The 25,809-nt window shown below is 37.8% G+C and overlaps 1 protein-coding gene across 3 annotated transcripts in view; it reads left to right on the top strand.

Moving 5' to 3' along the window:
* The window catches only part of TRPS1 (transcriptional repressor GATA binding 1), a 211,733-nt gene that overhangs the window by 64,980 nt on the left and 120,944 nt on the right, over positions 1-25,809 (top strand). The window lies entirely within an intron of this gene.

Below are 25,809 nucleotides of genomic sequence, written 5' to 3'. Positions count from 1 at the left end.
GTAGGAAAGTTTTTTCCCCTTCTTGCTTTTTATGACTGCATGTATGTTATGTTTGATTGGTAGTGCAAACGATTTCTTCAGGTCTGGAGTAACATGGTTGGGGTTATTTTAGGGCATGGAAACCAAGAAAAAAAGTCAAGAAAAGACTCAAATTTGTAGAGCCAAACTGGCAGGTAAATTTTCCAAAGTGTTCATATAAAGCAATCTATATATTGATGGAGTATTCGTAAGCATCTGCTTTTGCTATTTAGCTCTGACTGAATTTTGTTTAATTGTTCCTGCTAATTGTGCAGGTTGGTGATGCATTTGAAGAAGGGAAGTTTAGAACCCCAGAAGGCTGCACAGCTGTTACACTAAAACAACTAATCACCTAAATTTTGTGGTGGTGTGACAGTTTGCACTTAAGCAGGATTTCATATTACTACATATCTAAGAATATGAAATGTGAGTTAAATATTAATAAAAGTAACCTTATTCTTGTGAAGCAACATAATTATATATCAATTTCGACACTTGTCTGGTTGCCTTGGAAGCAAAGGAAAAAGAAAAAAAAGAAAGGCTCTCATGTGATAAGAACAGACAAATATTTGTCACACCTAATAAATCCTACTTTTTTTTTTTTTAAAAAACAAAAGCATCTGTATACAAGGGACTTTCCCTTCCATCAAGATGTGTTTTTCCCACTATAGAGAAAACCAAGGTTAGAAAAGATCTCACATTCTGAGGAGCTGAACAGGGAGACAAATAAATGCTTTTCTCCTGAAGTCATCACATGTTTTCAGGAGCTGCTCCCTATCTGAATTTATAGAAACTTGCCATAGGAGCAGTCAGTCTGCAGACACTAGAATGGAAGTGGTTTCCTTTTTTGTCTTTTATAACAGTATTTATAACCATAGTATCAATTAGTGTAACATGTAAAATATAAAAAGGAAGATAAATGTTTTATTCCATGGTGTACTAAGATTATACAAAGGTATATCTGTCTTGGTATATATAGATGTCTTAAAAGCTGTTTTAAATGAAATCAGTGGTGTTAAAAATATTGCAGTTATTCTAATTATAAATTAGAGTGTCTGTAATTTAAGCCCTGCATGCAATTTAGGGGGACCACAAACTTTGGTACCTTAGTTATTGTTCTCAGATTTTAAGTATATGAGAAGCAGTTACAGTATGATAGGTTCCTTGTTGTTAATCTGTATGTATGCTCACTGTGGATGGCAGGGTTATATTTCTCCCCCCCCCCATTAGGAAATGCATATTAAAATACATACATAAACCCATGTGGCAGTGGAATTCCTGCTGTACATAGGATGTTAGTTTCATCGCACTTCAGTTCTTGTACTGCTTCTTAACCGTGTGCAGACAGATTTGCCAGAGGAGCCATTTAATCTGTGGTGTATTGCAATACAAATTATTTTAATTTATTTTCAATTTTTCAAATATTTTCATTTATTTTTTGACTGCCAGAGGATGAAAAAAAAACAAACAAAAATCTGCAAAGGAACATGGTAGTATGCAGAAGCAGCTCTATAAAGGTCTTAATTTGGTTGGTAGCTGGACCTAAAATCTTAGTAAACTGTAGAATAAGGCCTTTATATTACCTGTTTTAGCTACTGGTGAATATAGAATGGGAAACTATATGCTAGCTGCTTCTTACACCCTTTTTAAAAATAAATTCAGATGCTTTTTTAAAGTCTTAATACAAAACTACTTTATATATTTTTTTTAAAATTAGTATTTTATCAATTTGGAAATACTTTGATCACTTCTGGGTATGAAAAACCTGTATATTGCACACTTTCCTGGAAAAAAAAAAAAAAAGTCTTACTTTTATGTATTAACAGTGCTTATAAATTAGTTCCTTGCATTGTGTACAACCCTACTTTTCTTTCATAATTATTTATTAGCAGATTATGTTTACAGTGACTGATAAAACCATGTCAACATCCTTCAAAGAGGAATTACTTCTGTGTACACCTTTAGCTGCCACACTCTTTGAACTTTATTGTGCCAAGGACTTGTTTGTCTGTGTCTTTTCCTTAGTGATAATATTTGGATTTTCACTTTTCTTTGAAAATTGGGCAAGTTTCTTCTGTCAGCTTGAATATTTTTTAAAAAAGTGGGGGAAAGGAGATTAACGTTTTTTCATCTGCTGAACAGAGTCCCTAATCTTACATATTTCATCATGATTGATGGCTAGAGAAAGCAAAATGAGAACTGGAACTTCTTGAAGGTAAGGGGTGATCTGAAGGATAGAAGATGTGAAAGTGTGATTCAGTGAGTGGTATTAGTTCTCTCTTCTTTTCAATCTGTGAATAAGATCACAGAAATGCAACTCCTTTAACTTGCTCTTGATTTAGTTTTCTGCAGACAGAGGTATGGGATGCAGTACTGGACCTGTAAATAAGGAGACAAAGCAATGGTCAGCTTGACCATTGGGAGCTTAGTGTCAAGGATTATCTGACATACAGATATGTATGCCTGGAAGCTCAATTGGCCCAGAGAGAAATAAAAGTTCTTCAGGAAAGAACTTACCATCCATTCTTGAAAAACCTAATTTTTGTAGTCTTCTGAAATAAATAAATAAAAAAAAGCATTGTGTTGTTAATCAAATCTCTCATTATTATCTACTTTTGGCTACATTTAGTTTTCTAATACGAAATAGCTAGTAGGAGTAGCTAATGCTGTCTAAAAGTTGGTCCTCTCTGAAAGCAAAGTGTTAACTCAATACATCTTTTTAGTATCATATAATGAATGCTTATGCAAAACACTGTATCCAAGGACGAGTGGTGACTAGGAAACAAAACCTATAATAAAATCACTGTGGACACCTTCATTTTTTTCCCCCTGAAGATTGACACAGAGGAAGCCAAAAATTTGGGATTACTCAGTGAATAAACACTGAGAAATGGACTGAAAAAGAAAATTCGTAACACATCCCTTTGGTTGTACTGGCTATTCAGTATTTATAAGTGGTTCTACTTATTGCAAATGATTTGTAATGATTTGACAGTAGCAGCAATACCATGTGCTTTTAATTTTTTACTTTCTTGATGATGGGGGGCGGGGAGGCAGAGTGGTGATCAGGTTTTTTCACATTTTTTCAAATAGACAGAAGTTGATACTACAAGTTTAGAACTGATTAGTATTTTGGTAAAATATCAGAGATAATACTAGTCAACTGGAGAAGGGGTAAAAATATACCATAGCCCACAGAAATTATTAATGCTTACAGGATAATTAATTTTTTGAAAATTGCTTGGAGTAATTTTCAGCTTTGGATGTTGTCTGAGCCATTTATATGCTGTTTCTTGCATTCCTTCTGTCCATGATGGCCATGATCCTTCCCCAGACTCTGTGCTACAGTAGATCGTTTGTGGGAGTAATTGGGGTAAGATCTCTTTCATTTTTAGAATCTAAAAGACCGAATTTCTTGTGACCTTTCAGGAGCTGGAGATGATGCAAACACACATGTGCAGTGGATGCACCTTTATCCCTGAGAATGCTTCCAAGCTGTGTCTGTGTAACTGAATCTTTCTCAGGGGCTTGGTACACTTCTGTGACGAGCTTTAATTTATTTTTCTTATTAAAATATTTCCAGCAGCTGTACTTACAGCGAATCAGTATGTTTTGCAAATGGGAATTACTAAAAATGTACCTCAGCGTGGTACAATGTGGACATTATTTCTGCTCTTCCTTAGAGTAGCTGATTTTCTAGTTTAAAGATTTGTTGATACTGGAAGGTCTATTGAAATGCAAAAATGTTCCTTTTTTGGGTAGCACATTGGCAGCCAGCAGACTCCAGGCCAGGCAGATTGTTTAATGCTTTGACAGTGAAGATCTTGGACAGCGGGAACTTTTTGCTAAACTGATTTTAAATGAAGTGTCCTGTTTTGGTCTGTATGGACACTGCAGGATAAAGTGTTCCACAAAATGGGGAATTGTAGTCTGAGCCTTCAGACTTATACACAGGCCTAGTCAGCCCATCTAAAGGTGTTGGTATAGATGTAGTTTAGCCAGCAGAGATGCAGTAGTAACACAGGTCAGTGTGTCTGTCCTGCAGGGTCACATGGACCTGGAGACAGCAGGATTACTTCGTGTGTTAATCATAGTTCATGGAGGGGTTTGTGTACCATCAAAGGGAGAGAGATTGTCACATTATTGCAAAAGTACTGTGGATTTTTTATCAAAGGCATACTGCAGGCTGTAACATTAAATATATAACTGAGGTTATGTTAACCTTTGCTGTGAGCATTTTATATGGTGCAAGGGATAAAATCAACTGTTCTATTAAACTGAGATTATTTTGCACCATAATGATCAGACTGTTTACATACTGCAGGAAATCATGGCATTTCAAAAAACGTTTTCATTTACTTTGAGAAGAGTTATTTTCTTTTTGTCTGTGATATTTGCACTTGTGGTATTTCATATGGTGTTCTTGCTAAAGTTGGTCATACAGCTTTAAATTTGGGAGAGATAAAAAATTGAAAAAAGTTATTTCCCCCTCCTTGTTTTGCATTCTCCTATGTAGGTGATAGCAGAGCTAATTTAAAAATAAGCAGTTGGTATGTAAGTATTAAATCTACATATAATTGATTTGATATCAGTGTAGTAAATATCTGACATAATCCCTAGTGGCAAATCATCATTTCTCCTGTTATGAAGTACTGACTCCTGTTACCCACAGAACTGGACGCCAAATAGCTGCAAAGCAGTGGAAATGCTGAGCTATCCTTTGTGATTTCCTAAAGACCTCTGAGCACACACACAATTCTTGGCCGGAAGGATAACATACCTTTGAGGTAAAACCTGCCTCTCTGATGCTGGTAGAAAATATTGCTGCTGCTGCCTTTAGTGAGAGCGCAAGAAGCAGCATGAGAAGGTTCAAGCGCACAGAGTGGGATCTTGGTTTAAATGTGATTTTTCGGTGGTCCCTGCAGGGTGACAGATGGAAGTTTTTGCGTTTTTTGGCATTGTGTCCCACTTCCAACAACCTGCTCATAGCAGCATCTTAATAGTATATCTACAGAATTAAATTTAATGCATATAATTGTATCACCTTTCTTACATTTAAGTTGGTGTAAGTCTTGGATACTGCATGTCATCCCTAAGCAACTTCAGGAAAGAAAAAGCAGCCCTTTAAACAAGAAACATCTGAAATAGTTTCTCTGTAGCTGCATCTCATTTTTTTCCCATTTCCTCTGACTCTGTTAGAGATCTTTCAGGAAGTATTTATAGTCAAGGCCATTCATTGCCATACGGGTCCTCTAATTAGCTGAGGGGAACTCAGCAGGCACTGTGTGTTACTAATGCACAGAGCTCTGGCAGGTCATAGAGCTGACAAAGTCTTTCATTTTTTTTAAAGGCACCTGTTTCCACAAGTCTCTGCCTGGGGAGTCAGTGGGCTACTTTTTTTACATTTAACTACATCCTGGAAAATTGCAAGAATCCTCCAATAAGGAAAATGAGAAAATAAAGTTAGTACTTGAAGATAAATGGTTTTGAAGCTTTGTGTTTACCGTGCAAAACCAAGGCGGGTAAAATCCCTGTGTTGGTGAAGGGCTCAGGAAAGAATCTAAAGTAACTTTCTGAAGGTTTTCAAGTAGTTTAGAAACAAACATGTACTTGGCTGCTTTTAGTAACTACTGGAACCAAACCCACAAGAAATTGAATGTTTTGCATTACTCATCCTGACAGTGATCAGATAGGACTAGAAAGTAACTTTTAGAAAAATGTTAACCTGCCCAATGAAAGGCATGTTTCTGGTTTTTGTGTGGGGTGTGTCTGTCATGTGGTGAGACAACCCCACCTCATCCATGTTTACCCACCCGGCAGGGCATAGTGTTTTTTTTTTTTTTTGTTGTTTTTTTTTTTTTTTTTTTGTGTCTCTCTTTTACGAAATGCGGTCTGGAAGAGAATTAAGTGATAAAATCATTATTTGGGTGGGGCATGGTAATAATGCGAAAGGGCAGCAGCTACGTCAAAATCCTTGATGAAAAGGTGAATCAGTATGTGGAACAAAGGGCTGGGAGATGGGTACGGGCCCCCAGGCCATTGGGTAAGCAGTAGGGTTTGTTGAAGTTGCTGTGATCAATAACAATGATTCAGGCAGGGAGAACCGAGATAAATCTTGATTTAAAACAAGCTGCTGCATTTGGATAGATGAGATCGTAATGCAGATGAGAACAAAAGAGTGCTTTCTTGTATTGAACAGAGGGGCCAAAACAGATTGACAATCAGTGTCATATGAAATTAGCTCAATATGCCCTTGCTAGTTCAGGTAGGGGGACCTCTCTTGCTCTCTGGTCTGGTGTTTGGTGTGCTGCCGGAGGGGAGGGTGAGAAGGGCCTGGGAGCCGCATGCCGGCACCTGGGCTGGGTTTGCTGGGCGCAGGTAACCCGTGGGGTGGCAGCTGCCCTGTGCCGAGCCTGCCCTGGCGAAGGAGGGCAGGATAGCCTTGGTTCCTGGGCACGCTCCTCCCTGGCAGCCGCCCTGCTCTGGCCTGGGTGTCTGGGCACAGAGGGCTGCCCCGGGAGCAGGAGCCCTCAGTGTGTGTGTCGGGTCGGGGCTGGCGTCGCTCGCCCCGGGCGGGGCTGGGAGCTCTCCCCGCCGGCTCAGCCCACAGCCCCGACCCGCGCACATGCAGTGAGACCGTGCCTTTCTTGTACGTATGACTGATACGGTTAGCGAATGTTGTTTTTACCACCTTCATCTACATTCCTGATGGTTCTTTTTTAATTTTAAGTTGTGCTGACGGTGGCTGCAAGTTGGTCAAAGCAGCCGTGCGCGGGGCGCAGCTGTGGGCACTGCAAAGACAAGCAGTGCAGCAGCAGCTCCTTCCAGTCTAAACAGTCCAGAGAACTGTCAGTGCCGAGCCTTGTTTAAAATGGGAACTAGGTAAATGCGGCTTCTTGCATGATGACTAAATTAAGGAATTAGTTGAGCTTTACAAAAGTTTAGAGAAGTTAAGTGCAACCATAATCGTTATACAGCCTTGTTATTATTCTGTATTGCCAATAGTACTTAGCAATAGATTGTATACCTGAAGTGAAATGGAAGCTTCAATTGTATTTAGAAACTAAGGATAATCTTTGCTAAACTGGATCCAATAAGAAGCACACGTTCATGCTTGAGGACAGAACTTGCTGCTAACATGTAGATTTTCAATGGAAAATTAAATTTCACAGATGGATGCAGGCAAGGATTGTACATAATTCTATTTTTGCCTGAAGTGCCATGGAGCTGAACAGTGAAAATCTATGTGAAGATACCTCTAGCATCTGGAAGTGCAGAGTTGCTTTCTGTACTGAATTTCAGATGATCCTTGAAGATGCATTTGGTAATTAAAAGACATAATAAATACAGTCTTTTAGAGGAGGGATCTTATGATAGACAGCAAATAAATGTTTAATTTATTGGATAAAGAAGGGAGCATTGTAATTATAATTGATTTGAAGAAATCCAGATGCTATCCACAGCTGAACAAATTTAAAATGGCAAGGCTTTATAAAGAGATTTATGAATAAACAGTGCACATTCTTGCTGTGATTTTTGTCATGGGGGTATCTAGGGCTGATAATACGGCCAGTTAAAAAGAGCAACTATGGAAAATAGCTGTTAGATGAACAGATGTGTGCTGAAACAGAAGTATACATATATGCATGTGTGGGGGGGGTGTGAGTGTGTAAGATATGAAAAAGATTTTCTGCAATGTCTTTTGTTATCTTGGCACTCCTCAGAATATGCATATGGTCACCTTGGAACTAGTCTTAATTTTCAGGTCTCTAATGCAGCCCGATTGATTTAGTGAACAATTTCCTGCTTAATATAATTAATTTACTTCTTCCACCAAGTTCTGTTTTTAAAATGAGGCTTTATAGGGGATAAGTGGTTCTTGCTGATGTTCTTCCAAGCATTTTTTTAGTAGCATATGTATTTTAGAAAAGCTTACAGTGTTTGTTGTAGTGATACAGCCATGCGTGTATGTAATATAAATCCATAAATACATGGATTCCTGTTGCATATTAACATCATTTAGGGTTCAGACAGGATATATATTTTTAGCATAAAGATGAGAGGAGGGATACTTTCTTTTTTTGCATTGTGTACAGTATTAAGTTTCTGAAACAAATGGGGTGGTGGCAGCCCGGATTGTGCAGCACTACAGGCAGCTTGTGAACAGCCTTGGAAATCTTTGCTGAGTTTGTGTATCCCTGGTCTGCCTGAGATTTTTTGAATCTCAAGTTGGTCAATCACGTTTGTCCTAGTTAGATGGTTAATTTCCTGTGATTTCTTGGCTACTCTAGACCTTTGTTTCCTAATTCTGACTGTAAAATGGGAATTTCCCATCTAAAGGGCAAGAGTGAAGAGAGACGTGTTAAACTATTATGCAACAGTGCTATGATAGTCAAAGCAAGAAGAGCCTGATTCATCGGCATCCTGCGTCAATATTGGTGGTTATCTTCTCTGAGTGTGATGATGCAAACCTTTTCATGAATACCAATGAAAGAGGAAAACTGAGAAAACAGATTTTGATTTCAGTTTTAACTTGGCTAAAATTTCTATTCTTTCCTTCGGCCTTGCAGGGGAGGGAAAAAAAAAAAAAAGAAGCAGGAATTTTGGAGCAAGACATTTGCATTTTTTGGTTGACTTTGACCTCGTTTTGGTTTATGTGCCTCTGATGTGTATGGTAGCAAACTGCACATTTTCACTTATGGGAAGAGCACTTTTAACAATGGCTTACAGTGCAGTCTTTAATCATGTAAGTTGCCTCCAGCTCTTACTGAGAGTAAAATTCCACCCTCTCCATTTTCAGATGGGCTGTGCTATCAGCTGTTTCTCCTTGCAAGACTGTCTGTGATTTGAAAATTGTGTTTAAATTAAAAAAGTGAGGAAAAAAGAGAAATAATCAGAACGTTTGTCAAGAAATTTGCTATTAATGGGAATGAGGAGCAGTGCAAACAAGCTTAAAATGAGTTTTAATTCACATGTTATTCTGTGAGCCTACAATTTCTGGTGAGAAAATGGCATATTTTATGTCTATTTCCTCCAGTTTTTGGCATGGAGCAATGCCTGTTTTGTTCAGTCAGATGTTCAAGTGGGAATTTTGGATGCTTAGAACTAATTTTAGTAGGTGGGGGGCAAATTTATTATGATTCTACAAATAGAGTTTGATCACAGCTGCTTCATTGCAATTATAAAAATTGGCTTTGAATCACTTAAACTATATTTACTGGTTGCAGAAAAAAAAATCTCATCTTTACAAAACTGTCTTGTTGCTCTCAAAGTTCTCAGTAATAACATCTATATACACAGTATTTTGAATTTGACTTGATCACATTCCAGATTATTTTCATGCCTCTCTCCCCCCCTTGCCCTAACAGTGATAATGTGCTCAAATGACTCTCCCATTCTTTCCAAGTTAGGGTGAATTTCTGAGCTTGTTCTGAAATTACAGTAAATCACACACAAACCTCTTAAGACCTATTAAAAAATATTAGTAACTTCACTGGAAGTTGGGCACTTCAAAGCTCTCACTTCTCCAGTCTGTACATGACTAAAAGGCTGTAGGGCAAACACCACAAGGTGAAAGCTTACAAATCAAAGCAAAACATAATATACCGCTATTATCCTCTTTATAAGATATATGGAGAATAATATCTTTACATAGTTATGAAGTTGGGTTGTTGGGGTTTTTTTCTGATAGTAACTGCTTTAATGTTCATGGAATTATGAATTTGAGTTAGAAGATACTGAGTTGTATTTTATATTTCTTCAGTGTTTCATGGCAGCTCCTCTTTCAACCCAAAATGGATGTATTCCAGACCTGTTCAAAAGTTCACATTGTGTAGAATAAATGAAGTCAACCTGTTTCTTGAAAAAGTGTTGTCTTCACAATTCAGTTATGGGCTCATCCTGTGGTGATTATTTTGACATTACTCCCTGCAGCTGATGAAGAAGACACAATGTCCATAAAGCAAGCCTCCACTGGCGGCTGTTACTGTGTTACTGAAACCCATTTACATTTGACTGAGGTGTCACTCAGAACTTAAATGTTTCCTTTGGTTTAAGATTCTCATAAACCCTACTTTATGCAGGTCTTTAGGGGTGGGGATAGTTAATGGAAAATGTGATTAAAATCTTGTAGGCTTCAAGGCCTGTAAATATCTTGGCACCTACGTCTGTTTGTGTGCGTACATGTGTATGTTTACTAATTTTAAATTAGGTTAAAAATAAGAATTAAACTTAAAAATTGCATTCATATTTAAATTAAGAACGAAGAAAGGTTTTCTATTGAAAACAAAATTTCTGTAATTGTTTAGCAAAATGGTTTGTAGAACAAATATTAATTCTTTTTAAAGTAAAGAGCATGTTACAACTTCACTGATTTTTCCATTACAGAAAATTATGTTTTGCTTGGCAGTTTTAAATATATCTTTCATGCCTTTAAAACTTTAGTCTTAATTATCACTTAATTGATTTGCCTTTGCATTCTAATAGCGAGCTAAACGGTTGAAGGGTAGAGGTCTTTGCAGTGGTTATCTGTAACAACTGTCATGTGTGATGTAAGGACTTCAAAAAATTAAGAGGACAGTTGATGTCTGTTAAACTTGGGCCCTCAGTTTCTTGGTATAAACAACTCCTCACATTTTAATCAATCCTCATGACCAACTTTGTGTATCTCAGGAGAAATGTTGTGTTCAGCTTCACTGCCCCAAGTTGGCATTGGTATAGACCTCTAGACAAAGCTTTTTCTGAAATACATTATTTCAGTGAACAAATAGTTTGGAGTGAAACAGTAATCACTACTAAAAGTATTTGAGGGCCTGCTTAGTGATACCGTTCTGAAGAGGTGAAATATAAACCATTTTGGACACCAGTCCCCCAGGTACATCACTGTTGGAAGGAAAGCACATTTTTAAAAACACTGAGTTGAGAAATATTTTATGTGTTAGTTCTGTTGGTCGCTGGCAAACAAATTAAATTTTGTAAGCATTGGTAAGTGAACTGGAACTTCATCCAGCAGTCCACACCAAAGGGCTCCCAAGTGCCTGGAGAGCTGCTGGATGTGCCTCATGTTCTGCCTGGCTGTGAATGCCTGTAGACCCCTGCTGTCAGCTGTTTTTGTCAGTGTAGGTCTGCTTCCCTATTTGCTTGGCCAGATTGCAAAGAAAGTTCACTGAAATCACTCTTTCCTTGTCTTCTTTAGCGTGCTTTGGCTCTTTCCTCCCTCAATCTTTTATGGAACTCACAGTTTACTATAATACAAGTCATTAAAATTCTCCAGATTTAGAGCTGTCTTTTGAAAGAAATTTACCAAACCATTCATTTTGTTATGAAAACTGTCCAGGCTTTCTGATCCGCCTTTCCTAAAATATACATTGTCTGCATTGCAAATGGGGCCTTTCTGATGGGGAGAGATTAAGCAAAAGTGTCTCAATCTTCTTCTCAGCATCTGTGCTGTGCTGTGGTTGGAGCCAGGGGACTGGTCTGCAGGCTATGCTCTGACGGGTTTGCTCTGGAATGCCTGCACAAAAACGGCCCTCACGATCTGATACCCTTCCGACCAAAAATATTCTCATGGCCTTGCTTGCTTTCATCAGCACCACTTAGTAAACCTCAGCTGGTGGAAGGAGACATGTTGGAGCACAGCAGAAGAACAGAATGGGTGAAACTACAAATTGTTAGTCTGTTAAACACAGATTATGTCTTTGGGTACAATTCCATTAGTGACTGAATGAGTCTGGATGGGTAGTAGCTTGTGGAAGTATTTGTTATGACAAAACCAACTTTTCATTAATAGACAAAGTTATCCTGTTTTCCTCTGTAGTCTGGCCAACTTCAAAATGTTTCAAACTAATTTCAGACTTGTAAAACACTGTCTATCAGATACAGACATATGGATTGAACTAGTAATTTGTTTGCCATCTGCTGATAAAGGAAGCAAGACGTCTAAGTAGAAAATGAAGAATTCCCTTGCTCTCTCTCACTGGAATGTCATATGGTGTCTTTAGTAATTGTTTGTATTGACATTTTTATTGATTGCTATGTAAAGTGTTACACTGCATTGACCTGAATCTGCTTTCAATCTCATAATGATTTTTTTTTTTGTTTCCAAAATAACTGTAATGATTTGAACCTATAAATAATGTTGTTGGAAAATAACCCACCTTAAATCTTAAAAAACCAGATTGATAACCATACTTCTTGTGTGAAACAGGAATCAGCATATTCTTTTGCTCAGAAAAAGAAAACTCTTTAACGTTACTTAAAAGGGTTAATTAAAATTATATTTCCTTTCAGTCAAAATTTCCCTTTTCCCCCTGAAACTCCAGGAAAAAACAATGCAATTTCCAACAAAAAACCAAGCAAGTCTGTCAAAACTTTTCTTGGTAGGGAAAAAGGGTACTTAAACTTTTCCTGATTAGTGTCTGTCGGTCTTCCCTCGCCAGTCCTGACACCTTGTGCAGGCCCAGAGTTTGTTCCTCAGATTTTTTCCATAGCTATTTCACATAGGCACTGGTTTTCTCTGGAAATAATTATGAGTCTATAATGGAGGTTTAAATATTTGTTCTTTTACTTAATACTTCCTATAGGTTTGTCCATTTTCATGAAGCAATTAGACCTCTTTTTAAAAGAGAAATAGCAAGTACAAAATGCAGTAGCTTCTCAGTAGGTATACTGCTTTCATGGCTAAAAAATACAGTCACAATCAGTGCTTAAATACATGGAACCTTGATTAGTTGAATTATAATAAATACTCCTTTCAGCCCTAGTTCTCTGTAACTTTTTTCATATTGACAAGTACTTTATTTTTCATTGATTTCATTAATCTGTTTTGAATAGATAGTGCTAAAAATATTCACAAGCTATGTTCTTAAACATGAGTTATGTCTTCATAAAAAAGGCTACTGAACTGTTGATTTTCTTTAATAAGATAAGCTCTTTTTTTCTGCTGCAGTTGGATTATTTATTGTCAGAATGTAGCTCAGAGTTTCTATATGTACTTTAAGTGAAAGGAATATGCAAAATCACTAATTGTCCTGTAAGTATATAGGACAGTTTTCTCTTTTGTAAATATCTTTGCTTTTCTTAAAATTGCTCTTCCTTATAATGACGTGCAAATTCTATGAACAATGCAGAAACCTTCTCTTTTCTCAGTATGGTTATGTATGGGTTCATTTGTAAAAAGCTAAACAATTCCATAAATAACAAATCTTCCACAGCCTAGAATTAATTACCATTTTACATTTGGAATTGACATTGGCAGAAGGTTATTCCAACAGTAAGGAGCATCTTAACCAACTGACATTTGTTGCCGATAAACACGTAGGAACTGGTAGCAGTGACAGCAAGAAATTTGCAAAGTAAAAGGAAAATTCAGATAATTTTGGTGAAGGAAGGGCTTAGGAAAATGCGCCTGTGAAGGCTTATGGAAGGCCTTAAGCCACAACAAGTACAGCCACTTACTATTATACATTACTATATGGTTTGCTGCTTGCAAAACAGCTCCCTGCTGGTTTTTATGGCTTAAGGTGCATACAGTATGTGAAGTCTGTTCCTGTGTTGCGTTTCTATGCCATGTTCGCACTTACTCTAGATTTGCTCTGCATCTCATGGACCCATTAGTTTTTGTTCTGGTTTCATTTCACTGAAAACGTTTTCCTGCTTGTAATAATAGTGTTTACAGCACACATTGGGAAGTATAAATCCAAAGTATTTTTATCCTTTCAAAATTTGTTTTTTAAGAGGACTTACCATATTACATGGTACCTGACAATTCCAATGGTAATAAAATGCTTTGAAACATGCAGTGCAATCTGTAAAATAAAGGGCATTTACAATATGTTGACTACAGCAACAGAGTCAAATTACTGCTAAGGAAATACTGCTTCATAATAATCAGGAGGATATCAAATATTTAGTCTGGTGTTACCTACCAGAAACTGGTAAACTTGCTGTTGATGAGCACATTCACCTCAGGCTATTAAATAGCTCCTCACAGGTTAGTGCCACAGGTTGTGAGTCCATGCTGTAGCTTGTAAGACTGCCTCAGCAGAGGTTGAGGGGATGAGTGACAGGGTAGGAGGAGTCAAGACCCTTCTCTTCGGCTGCATGATTTGGGATAAAAATGTATTTTGTGCTTCTGTATATACACACTTTTATTACCTAGTAGATTCCAAAGAACATTGAGATTAATGAATATGGCTTTGGAAATGCTGGATATGAGGTAGTTCAGAAGCAGAAAAGTTTATAAAAAAAGCTGAAATTTTATATGTCTACTATAGACATATCTCTTGTTTCTCAGAGCTGTTATTTTGCAGACCAGTTTGCCTTCCTGTGATGATATCACACTTCTGACAAGAACAAATGGTTTCAAAACCATTCATGTCAGGTCAAGATGGTGAGAACAGCAGATAGACATGAGAGCTGTGACTGTATAAACAACATTCTCCCATCACTGGACTAAAGCAGGTCCAGGGAATTGGCAGCATCGTTCTCACTGCTCAGATATTGCCGGCACTCTGTTCCCTGCTTCTAGCACAAGAGAATTGACTGCAACTGTTTATTTTCAACACATGGTTGATATCTTTGTCTGTCTGTCTATAGATCAGCTGTGCCTTGTTAGGGACTTTACTCATGAGCACTGAGAATCTTGCTCAACCTTTCATCTCCCTGCCATGTAAGTGTGGTTTGTTAGAAATAACTGAGAAAAAATGTAAACTTGCTGAAATGACTACAAAGTCCATAGTCAATGTCAAAGGAGAGAGAGGATGGATTGAATTGAGGGTATATGCAAGAGATTAGTCCGTGCCTTCTCAAATAAATTTATAATATCTGTCTGGATGGAGAAAGAAAAGCTTAACAGTTGTATTTACGTTTTGTGAAATATCAGAAAGGATAGTTCAGCCTGACCAATTCCTCATGGTCTTAAGTTTCTCTTTGTACTGTGCAAAAGCATGACAGTGTGGTATTGCCAGCTCTGTGTAAGCCTAGAATATACCCATATGTTATACAACCCCCCCTGACTATAGATACGTAGCATATGCTATATCTATAGGAGAGAACCTACATAGTTCAGATAAGAGGCTGTAGAGACACGTGCAGCTAGTGGAAATGCAGCAACAACAAGAAAGATATTTGGGAGGGTTTGTGCTCTCTTCACTTTAAGCTTATCCTCTTGATGACCCTCTTCAGCCTTGCTTCAATGAATCCTGGAGACTAAATGCTATTTAGTTTTGCAGTTTTTAAAGGGTGAAGTCATAGCTCTCAGGTGATCCTTCTGTAGATATAAAAGCCACTTTTATATGGATGAATATCTAAATAGTTGTTTGACACATTTGCGGACTATAGGTTGCTGTCAGTGGATTCAGGTGACCTTTAGCACTTCTTCCACTTTGCACTTGTTATTCAGGGGTCTCAATAGAAATTACATGTCACTTTTTTTAAATGTGCCTACCAGTGCCTTCACTGAATCATACTTGTGCTGCTGCTACTGCTCTGTTTTCTTGCTGAACCAGGAAGACTCCATCTGGAGACCAGCTGAGTTTTCAAAGTGCTGATAGTGTCTTACAGGAGTAGTAGTCAGGACAGAATTACAAGAGAGTGTGGATTTTTCTGTACAGTTTTTCGAAATGGAGCTGCGTTCGTTAACTAACAGTTGTCAAAAGTGCTTCCACTGCTCTTGGTTTCTGAGTTATATCCCAGTTGTAAAGTGAAGGTTGTTTTCAATAGCTGTCAATGAGTGATCAAGCATCTCAGCCTCTCATTTCTTCTTTCTGAACCATTTAAATAATGAACAAAATTATAAATATGCTTCATAAATCTGTATAATCAAATTTAGAAGTCTTATGTAAACTTGGTGACTTGGAAAAAAAATCTGTTTAACCACCTGATAGTGTTAATTTTTGTATCAGCTTTTAGGTGCCGAAGTGTGGTGAAAACATGTTAAAATAAATGGTATTTCCGAAGGGAAAGTCAAAATCTGTGTCTTTTCTCCTCTCTTAGGATTTTCTGGGGAACTTTACCAGTATACCTATTTCACTCTCTAGCTGGTATGAAGCAGAATGTCAACTTGCCTCATCCTCTTCTAAGAGAAACTCTTGAAATATTGAAGTTATCTTTCATTAATAACAGCGGGAGCAAAAATGCCTGAAATATGATGACACTGTGCCAGTGCAAACCTGTAATAAAAAGAAAAAAAAATTGTCCCATTTTTTGGTTGAAATATTAAATTGTTTAAGAACAAAGTTTGATTTGGCATTTTAGATAACAAGGAAAGTGAATGACCTTTTTATTATTTTTCTGTTTAAATGTTGAAATTTTTTAACCAACATTACCATCATTTGGTAACTCCAAGGGTTCTGTGGCATTAAGACTACAAAAGGAATAGAAAGGACACATTAAGAGAGTTTATGAAGTTACTGGGAAAAACAGTGTAATGATAGAAGCAGGAGGAAAAAAACATATCAGAACTTCAAACCAGATGGAATCCTCTAAGGAAGCTGTCTGAACATGGCCTGGGAACTATAAATTGCATTTACAAGACAGGGCTTTCATTGCAGATGGCAGGTTCACTGTTGGAAGGTAGAAGCCAGAACAGGGTATGTGCATGAAGACAACTGCATTGAGTATACCTAACACCTTGTGTTTGACATACATAGAAATTTAAGCTGGAATATGAATTTAGAAAGGCTGTACAAGTTCAGAACATGAAATCTGCCGTAATGTTCAGAAATTCAGAAGCTTGCTTTCAGGCATAAAACATTTTAACTAAATACAAAGGCATAATAAATTTGTAGTCCTTAAACTGAAACAAGGCATTGGCTTTGAATGTAATTTTCAATCACTCTTATATTTACATATTACAGAAAAGCCTTCCCTTTTTTCCCATGTGCCATGCAGGTGTCATTCGAGTCTCCCAGTCAAAAAGCAGAGGTTTCTCTCTGGGTCTGTTGGCCCATATTATTTTATTACCCCATTTGACCTGGACCTCATTTCAGTGAAATAAATGAGGGTTTTTGCATTGGCTGTGACTCCTGCTCTAGGAAATGATCCCCAGATCTTAGAGAAAAACAACCTTTCTGAAGTTACTCCATCCCATGGACTTTCAGGGCGGGACTTGTCTCATCTAATTGTGATGGAAATGTCTGTGCCTGAGTTATCTGTCTAGGATTCTTGGAGCCAATGCAAATTTAGGCAACATAGTTGTGAAGTACAAAAGTGAGTTACCAAATCCAAAATAAATATTTCTATATAGTCAGAGACCTGTGTATTGTTGGCCATTCATTGTATTGGCTTTATCTCCAGTAACTATGAAGGAAGCCCAGACACTTACACCACCACACAGCAATTACAGGAGGTGATAAAAATAAAAGGAGTGCCTGCTTCTGCTTTGTCCGAATGGCAGCCTTATCATTGGAGGTAGGAAGCAAAATTTTGGCATATCTGCCGTTAATGACTCTTCTATCTCCAAAACATAATATGTCAGTTAATGGGAAATAGTAGTATGGTTTTAATCAAGAAGGCAAGGGGGACGTTTAGCTAAAACTTACAACATTATTTCATGGAATAGTTACTTTTTATTAATAGCTTTATTTTTCTTGTTTTATGAATGTGTCTAAATCTCAAGAGTGACATTTCTTTAAAATGGAAATCATGTAAGGCCGTTGAAGATGAAAGCTGTATTTTCAGTACTACTCAGTTCTTGTGTAGAGCAAAATCATAGTCATTCTCTCAAAGTATGTGTGAAGACATGCTAGACTGATGGCTTTGTAAGATAGAATGAAATCAGAGGAAATGAAAAGGCATTTGTGAAGTAGGAAAAGGGAGTATGATGGAAAGGAAGGCTTAAAGAGCTTACTTGGATAAAACTAGGGATAATTCCTTCACTACATGAGGTGTGTGTATATAGGAAAAATGAGTGTATCTTCCTGCTTGGGCTAACTACTAAAAAGTCAGGAAGACACAGACCGTAAGAGCCAGGACAGATAAAGGAATAAGGGATTTGAAGAGAAAGCATTTCAAGGAAGTAACTAACTAAGGTGGTCTAAGAAACTTAGTCCCAAGTTTTACAGTAAGATTTTTTTTGCATCTCAAACAAGCCTGTAGTTGCTTTATTTCTCTGTTTATACCTCTCATTTGTGGTGCAAATGCCTTTGTTCCTTTAGATTCTGTGAAATCCATCTCAAAGTGCAGTATTCTGCTAACATCCAGTTTAAGTTATTGGAAATCCTTAAGTGATTATCAGTGATTTTTCTACCCTTTATACATTTGTCAAATGTTTCAATCCAGAAATGCGAACTCTGACCTAATGTTCTTGGTGGTTCCTGTTAAACATCCAGCACTGTTTATCTGAGACAGCTACTGAGAAATGAAGACATGGAGCACAGACCTTTCACTGGTTTGCTAAGCCATGTCTTGATTGCTCTCCTGCTCCTTCTCCACTGTCAGTAGGGTCAACACTGTGTGTGGGTTTCTCCATTCATATTCAGGCCCACTGTACTTTTTCATCACCTCATTTAGGTGACCTGCACGTTGCAGTTGCTGGGATACATAGGATGAGCTTCTGCAAACTGTGTGCATAGTATATGCTCTTAATTTTGTATTTTGAAACCAGGTTTGTGCAGTGTTACTAGTTGGGTTAAGTGATAGGCATGGACAACTACTGAAAAAACACAGAGTTCTTCAAAAAGAAAGGAAAAAAAAAAGCTCCATAACTGGGTTCTTACGAGTCTGTAACTTTCTTATGTACAGAGTGGAGGCAAGAATGCGAAATTTTTGAGCTTTAAGTATGAGAATACAGGAAACTTTTTATCACCTCTAGGAACCTCAATAACAAAGATAGTTTTCTTAGGCCTTTTCCACAGTGAATAAAGAGAGGTATTTCCGGAGTGCAAGGAAAAACAGGAGCACATCTGACTTCTCAAATAATCTCTCTGTACCTTGACTGTCAATTTTAGGAAGCCTGAACAATGATTACTTTCTTAATTGGGGCCTGTAAATTAGGTGACTGAAGATGAGTGGTATTAATGAACCCCTGTAATCCTCCATGTGTTATATTTGGGGGAAAATCTGGTGTCCTGCAGCAAAAAGCAGGTGAATAAATTCAAATATGCAAGTCCAAGTGATTCTAGGTAATTTCCCACTCAGGTGTGCTAATAAGAACTCTTTTTGAGCGAGTTAATTCTACAAAGTGCCAAGGTTTGCCTGAAGAAAAATGAGAAGCCAGCACTTAATGTCCATTACAGACTCTTCTGAATCCTCTATTACAAGTGCATAACACCTTTCTACACTGCTTTGTGTTCAGAGGTCTCCTAAGCTTATCCAGCCCCCAAGCACCAGTCATTCAAAGACTAAACAAACAAAACCACCTGTATTTTGAGGTGCTTACAAAGAAAATGTCCTATGTTCATTCTGCACCAGGCATTAGCAAACAGGCAGGGGTTTTTTACAAGGGAGAGCTGTCAAAGATACTGTGATAGGTGCTCTGCCAGGCGAGCATGCAGAGCTGTGCATCGAAAGTAGAGGTGTTAAGGATTAGTTCATGGTCATAAGAAGTCCATGAACTAAAAAATCTGCAAGCAAGTAGTGGAGCAGAGCTCTCATAATACCTCAGAGGACCCAGTTACATGGAAAATGCTCACCACCTACAATGGGACCCCATCGTGGTGAGTTTTCCAGATATGCGCAGATGGTAATTTTTTGATGTTTCAAAATTATTTTATTCTGGAATTGCACGATCGACTGCCTTTTTAAAGTTGATCTAACCTCCTCACCACAGTCAATCTGTGATAACTTTGCCTTGCTATTTGTTCTTATGTGATTCCCAGTACAACTAGCAAATACCTCGACAAAATTCCTTGGTCATATGTCGCTTTAAAACTTGCTGAGGGTACTAGTGTGGTAATGTTGCTGATTATATTTAGGCAGGAAATTGTGTTTTAAGTCCTTCAGATACACTAAGGAAGAAAGGCTGTCCCAATGGTATATTTTTTTTTTCTTCAAGGGAAGTGATGTGTCTCTTGTTTATGAGTTTATGGGCATTTTTATTGCAGCAGGGAATTTCTCCACCCCAACTTTACAGGGCAAGAGTAAATGCTCAGCAGCTGGGGTTCTTGTAGCAATATGAAGAAAGTATTTCTAACATTTCCATCTTTATAACAGCAGTTACAAAAAGGTAACTTTGATTTCTTATATAATACATTAATTTGTTTGTGGATTTCTGTGTTGCTTTTTTTTTTTAACAGTGGTGACTACTCAGGTAGTAGTTACTTTTTTCTCCTGTAGTTTTCAGTAAGCTGGAAAGCTTCTTTGCCAGGGCTTGTTGCCTCTGTATTGTGGTGTGACTATAGATTAGGGGAAATAAAGTTACTTGAGCAACTGGATCAATTAAGTTCATATATAATGTCTGCATAATAGATAAACACGTGTTATGAAATAATATCATTTGTAACAATATGTTATAACATTTACAAAATAAATAGTAGGCCAAATATAGCGCAGCAGTGTATCACAGTGTAAGAAAAAAGATTCTCCTTCCTCTCCATTGAAAACTGGACAGCAACAGGGCTTTTTGCTGGGTCGGAGTCTGGCTCCTGTGACCCCCTAGAAGGAACATAGGCTGTGTATAGCTTGCAAAAATTCTAATGTGTGAATCTCAGTACAGCGTTACTTTAGGATTTGCAGCATTTAAGATGAACAGTCTACTTAGTGTTTAGAATATTCCTTCTTACCTTATTTTATTAATAAGTTCCTAAATGTCTTCTGTTCAGATGAGAGAAAGGGTTTTCTGATGAATGGAAAATAACTTTTGGATAAATGGTGACTAAAGAGCAGCATCTGAGTTCCTCTTGGAATTTGTTTCAGCTGAACCAGTTGTGTAGTACACTGTTTTAATTGTAAAGAACACATTGAACCTAGACTGCAAAGATACAGTGATAGAAAATCTTGGCTGGTTTTTCAAATGCAGCAAATGCAAGGCCATGTGTAATGTCAACTCTCCGTGCATTAGTTTACACTTAGACATGACAGCATGGTGTGTCTGTGCTGGATGGACAGAACAAGTTGGTTAATGTGCTCTAGCAACGCCCTGCTGTTATAAGCCTGGACAAGGTCTATCACTGCTTATCAATCACTCTAAATGGTTGCTTATCTAATAATGTTCACCTCTGACAGTGGTATACAAATCCTTGATTGTTTTTACAGCAACAACTAAGATCAATGTTTGAGGTACAGCATGACCTTCATTGGAAATATGGAATTCGTATCACTGGAAATATGGAGTAAAAGTAAATATGGAAGCTGATTTTTCCTTTCAGTATAGCTATTTCAGTATTTTGATAATTAGAGAAAATTTTCAGTTGAAAGTGATTAATTTTTTCCCCTGGTAGTATTGTAGCCAACTATTGGAAATTACATACTACAAAGAGTATTTTTGATTTTTTTGTTTCCCCCTCCCCAGTTCCTCTCCAGCTAACCCACTGGTTTAGTGATTAGCACAAGAGCCTTTCACACAGCGTTTTGAGTTCAGTTCTCTGGCTGCCGTTCACTCAACCTTGACGTAAATCTCCAATAAGTACTTTGTGAGAGGTTAGCCTTTTGTGCAGGGTGTGTGAGAAATCCTGCCTGACCAGGTTTGTTACAGAAACCAGTGTCAAATTGCCTTGCCCCAAGTGTTTAAATATGAAAGAGGGGGTGGGGGTGGGGGGGACTCATGCAAAAAAACCCCTCACTCTCCACTTCCAAGAGTGTAATTGTTTGGAAAAAAACCCCAGTGTTTGGACTCATGATGTTTTAGTGCTGCTCTGCCTATGCCTGGCACTGTCAAGTAAGCCTGTGATGATTTACAGTCTGCAGGTAGAGCAGAGAGCATGTCATTCATAGAATCTGCCTTCTGTGTCTTGCTTGTTGAGGCTGGTTACTTTTAATGTAATCTATTTGATCATGTTACTTGCCTTAGGTAATCAACAACCTTTCATGTAAATCCTAGCCAATCTTATAAAACTAATGGAGAAGAAAAAACCCAAAAAAACTACACACCAAAACACTTGCATGTAGTCATGCTTTGGCTGTTGATGTCAGCAGTGTCATAAGAAAGCAAGTAAGATATGCAACCCTCCCTTTTTATAAGGAACATATCCTCCCTTCTTTACATTTTTTTTCTTCTGTGGTTTTTTTTTTTTGGTTCATTTGATTTGTTGAGGTTTTTTGTTGTTTGTTTTGCTTTGCTTTGTTCTATTTTGTTGTTTTGGGTTTTTTTGAAGAAAGTTACATCCTTTGGAAATGGAAACAATACATTATTTTACCACCTCAGGGCTTGGTACTGAAAAGCCCATTGGAACCTCTTTGCCATTCTTCCATGCTGTGATAAAGTGGATTACTTCCAAGTAGATTTAAAACTCAACATCTGTACTCATCTGTTTTTGTTAACAACTTTCACATTAATTGCAGTTGTGCATTAGCAGAGGCGTTATGGATTAACTCTTTCATTCACAGGAAGTAGATCCACAGAGTTTTCCGTAAACATTTTGTGTTTGAGTTTGGGGGCTGCCAGAATACATTTTGACAAGTCACCCATGTTGGCAGAGCATGACAGTAAATGGCAGCAATATTGCTCAAAGGGAACGGGGACTTCGCCATCACAAAACCAAGAAGCAATGCAGCACCTGCAGTGAGGGACAAAAACACGCCTTTCCAGCTAAGCAAGCAGGGCAAATGAATTTCCTCAGAAGGGAAATGTTGCACAGAGGCTTGCTGTGACTTATTTAATGGGTCCACAGACTTCGGAGTCTGGTTTGAAGGTTTTGGAGGAAGAGAAGGGGACCAGAAGGAGGAAATGCTGAAAGGAAGGGGGAAGAGTCCACTGCTTTTGTCAAGTATCATGTTTAGTTGAAATAAAGCAGTAATAAACACAGACTTTGAAGGCCATTATTTTCTTAGTGCTAATTATCTGCAAGAGCCTTGACAGGGAGATACAATCTGAAGTTAAGCCGGTGAAATACAAAAATCAGAAGAGACTGTCAGTCATCTTATGTTCCTGAGGAACCTAATGTGAGTTGGTGTTGATCCGTGAGGATTTGCTTTATGAGTGTTTTCATATTTCCTTTCTGTGCTTTGATTATTTTTTTAAAAGATAAAGTGTTTATCTTGGTGAATTCCAGTAAAAATTTAGCTACAATGCTTTCAAGATCACTTTGCACTTTGTTGAACAACTTCTAAGCATGAAATAATCTTGAAATCTAGTGTGTTGCTCCAGGCTTTTGAGATATAAATTTTCATAATGGTTATCAGTATCATCATCATCAAAAACATATCCTTGCAGTGAGGGAGAATTCAAGCATTATAATTTGGCAGTCAAAATCAGAAGATGACAAAGTTAAAATTTTCCTATACCCCTTCATACTGCCTGTTTATGACTTGATTGTCCTTTGCTGTCTGGTAATCTTAAAACGGGAAGTAGAATTGAATGTGAGATGCAATTGCAGGGTTGTGTTGTCAGACTCCTCCCATGAGGTACACCATTGTCTTGATGATGTTTGCTCTGAATTCCTCCTGAATCTCAGCTAGCTGCAGTGTATAATAACATGGATTTTCTTGCTTGCATAATTGATTAGCTCAGACCCCAACTCGGCTTACCCATAATATGTAAATGGCCCCACTGAACTGTATCCCACCACCAGGATCTTGTTGCAGTGTCAATGCCCTGGCTGCTGGAGGGCTGGGAAGCAAGATAATGCATGTTTTTTAAATCCTCTTCCTTTTGATGTGAGACTTTTGTCTTTAGATTGTTGGCTAATTGCCATTGTATTATCTGACGCTGATATATTTGTCCTTTATACAGCTCTTTCACCACTGCCTTTATTAGTTTTTCTTCCCTTCTGAAGACCCCTGTTTGTTTTTATTGTTGAGTTTCTGTGTAGGGAGAAGATTTCATTGTTTTCTGTCCCCTCCATTTTTCTTTCTCCCCCTCCCCTCAGTTTTTGCTTTTCCTCTTCCTTATCTTTTACAAGTGCCTGATTGATTCTTAATAAATAATAAAAAAACACATTAATGCCTATACCCCTCCTCACCACTATTCTCATTTGCTCCTCTAAATTTAGAGAGCATATAGTTCTTGGAACAATAGTATAAATTTTAATTAAAACTAACATAGGTCCAAGGAAAAATAAGTAGACCTTGCCTTCTTGTTTGCAATGGGTCATGTAATTGAAAGCTTTTTGTTGACCACAACAGCAAAAGTGCAGATGAAAACTGTCTTATTTACTCACTGATCAGCTAATTAATGCAGTATCTGATGTCCAATTTTACTACCTTTCCAAAGCTGAGAGTAGTTGTTCCTGAATGCAAGCTGCTGCCAGGGTGGGCTTTGGAAACTTGCTTGGAATGAGCTGTAATCTCTGGTGGAATTGTGATGACTAGTGCAACTATGTCAGTGGTTTAGGATGAAGCATGGTTAAGCACCAGAAAAGGCCTTCTTCAGTGGATAAATGGTGCTCTGTTCTTTCCTGTCTTGCAGCAGATCACAGTTGCCATAGGTATGGGCTCATTTGTCTAATAAAGATCTCATATTGTGAGACTGCAGTGTTAAACATCATCATAATACATTTTTTATAGGTGGAGTGTATATAAGAAGGCAAGCTAATACATAAAAGGTTCTGCTTTATCAAAAAAGGAGAGGAGTGAGGAAAGAAGACACTAATGTACAATTCACCAAAACTTACTCATCATCCTTGCAATGAATCATTTTCTGTTGCAGCTTGAGATTTCATAGCTGTTAACAAGCCAGTCACGACTGTTGAACTTCAATACATCAACAGTCCAAAGAAGATCTATTAATTAGCCATGGTGACTGGTGTGAGAGCTTTGCTATTGACAGCTGTCACCTCAGGACATTGCTGCTGGTTGTTTTCAGCACAGAGCAGAATTAGGATTCACCCAAGGATTGACACAGAAGGGATATGATTGGAGTGGAAGCTTCAGATTTACCATGCTGACCATGATCACGTTGTGCATTAGATGGAAATTCTTTTGATGTAAAACAGAGCTCATCTGAAGGCTGCAGGACATAGTCTAAAATTAAGAGTGGGGTTAATTCCAGTGCTGCGTAATGTTAGTAGAGAATTTTAAAGACATTTTCTTTAACAGTGGTATTTATAAAGTCTCAACCAGGGATTTGTTCCCTCTGAGCTGGATTGTAAAGCAATGCCACAGACCATGGAATTCATCGTGGCATGACGGCATTTAAAACCTCAGTCGAACCTTGTTCAGTATCTGTAATGTTTTCTATTCTGAGCCTAAAGAACAACTCTGCATTGTGACTGAAGATAAATAGTGCAATATTGTCAACATCCTGTAGATGTTACGTTGCAACTGAGCAAAATCATGAAGTTGGTCACTTAATGTTGGGTCTAGTGGTGAGCTTTAGGGAATATGTTAGAGACAAGTTTCTTTTATATTCCACTGTGGTTTATGAAGTCTGTGCAGGAAATGCTCTTTTGCCTTCTTATGTCAGCCAAGTCTTTTGGGTAGTTTTTTCCTAAGGAATAGGAAGGGTTATTTTTGTCTTCAGGGTTGGTGTTTTTTTTTTTTTTTTTTTTTTTTTTTTTTTTTTTTTTTTTTTTTTTTTTTTTTTTTTTTTCTTCCATACTGCCATACTGATCAGAAGACAGTTTATTTTCAATATTTCATATGCAGGGTGTGACAGGGTCTGAACTGGCCAGAGCTTCTTGGTGGATCATCCACAACCTCAGCAGTTTCAGTACATGCCCTGAAATCACCTGGACTTTCACACTCAAAAATGTCACC

The sequence above is a fragment of the Sylvia atricapilla genome, chromosome 1 (genome assembly GCF_009819655.1).
Source record: "Sylvia atricapilla isolate bSylAtr1 chromosome 1, bSylAtr1.pri, whole genome shotgun sequence".
Taxonomy (NCBI): Eukaryota; Metazoa; Chordata; class Aves; order Passeriformes; family Sylviidae; genus Sylvia; species Sylvia atricapilla.
This window is presented reverse-complemented; position numbering and strand designations above follow the sequence as displayed.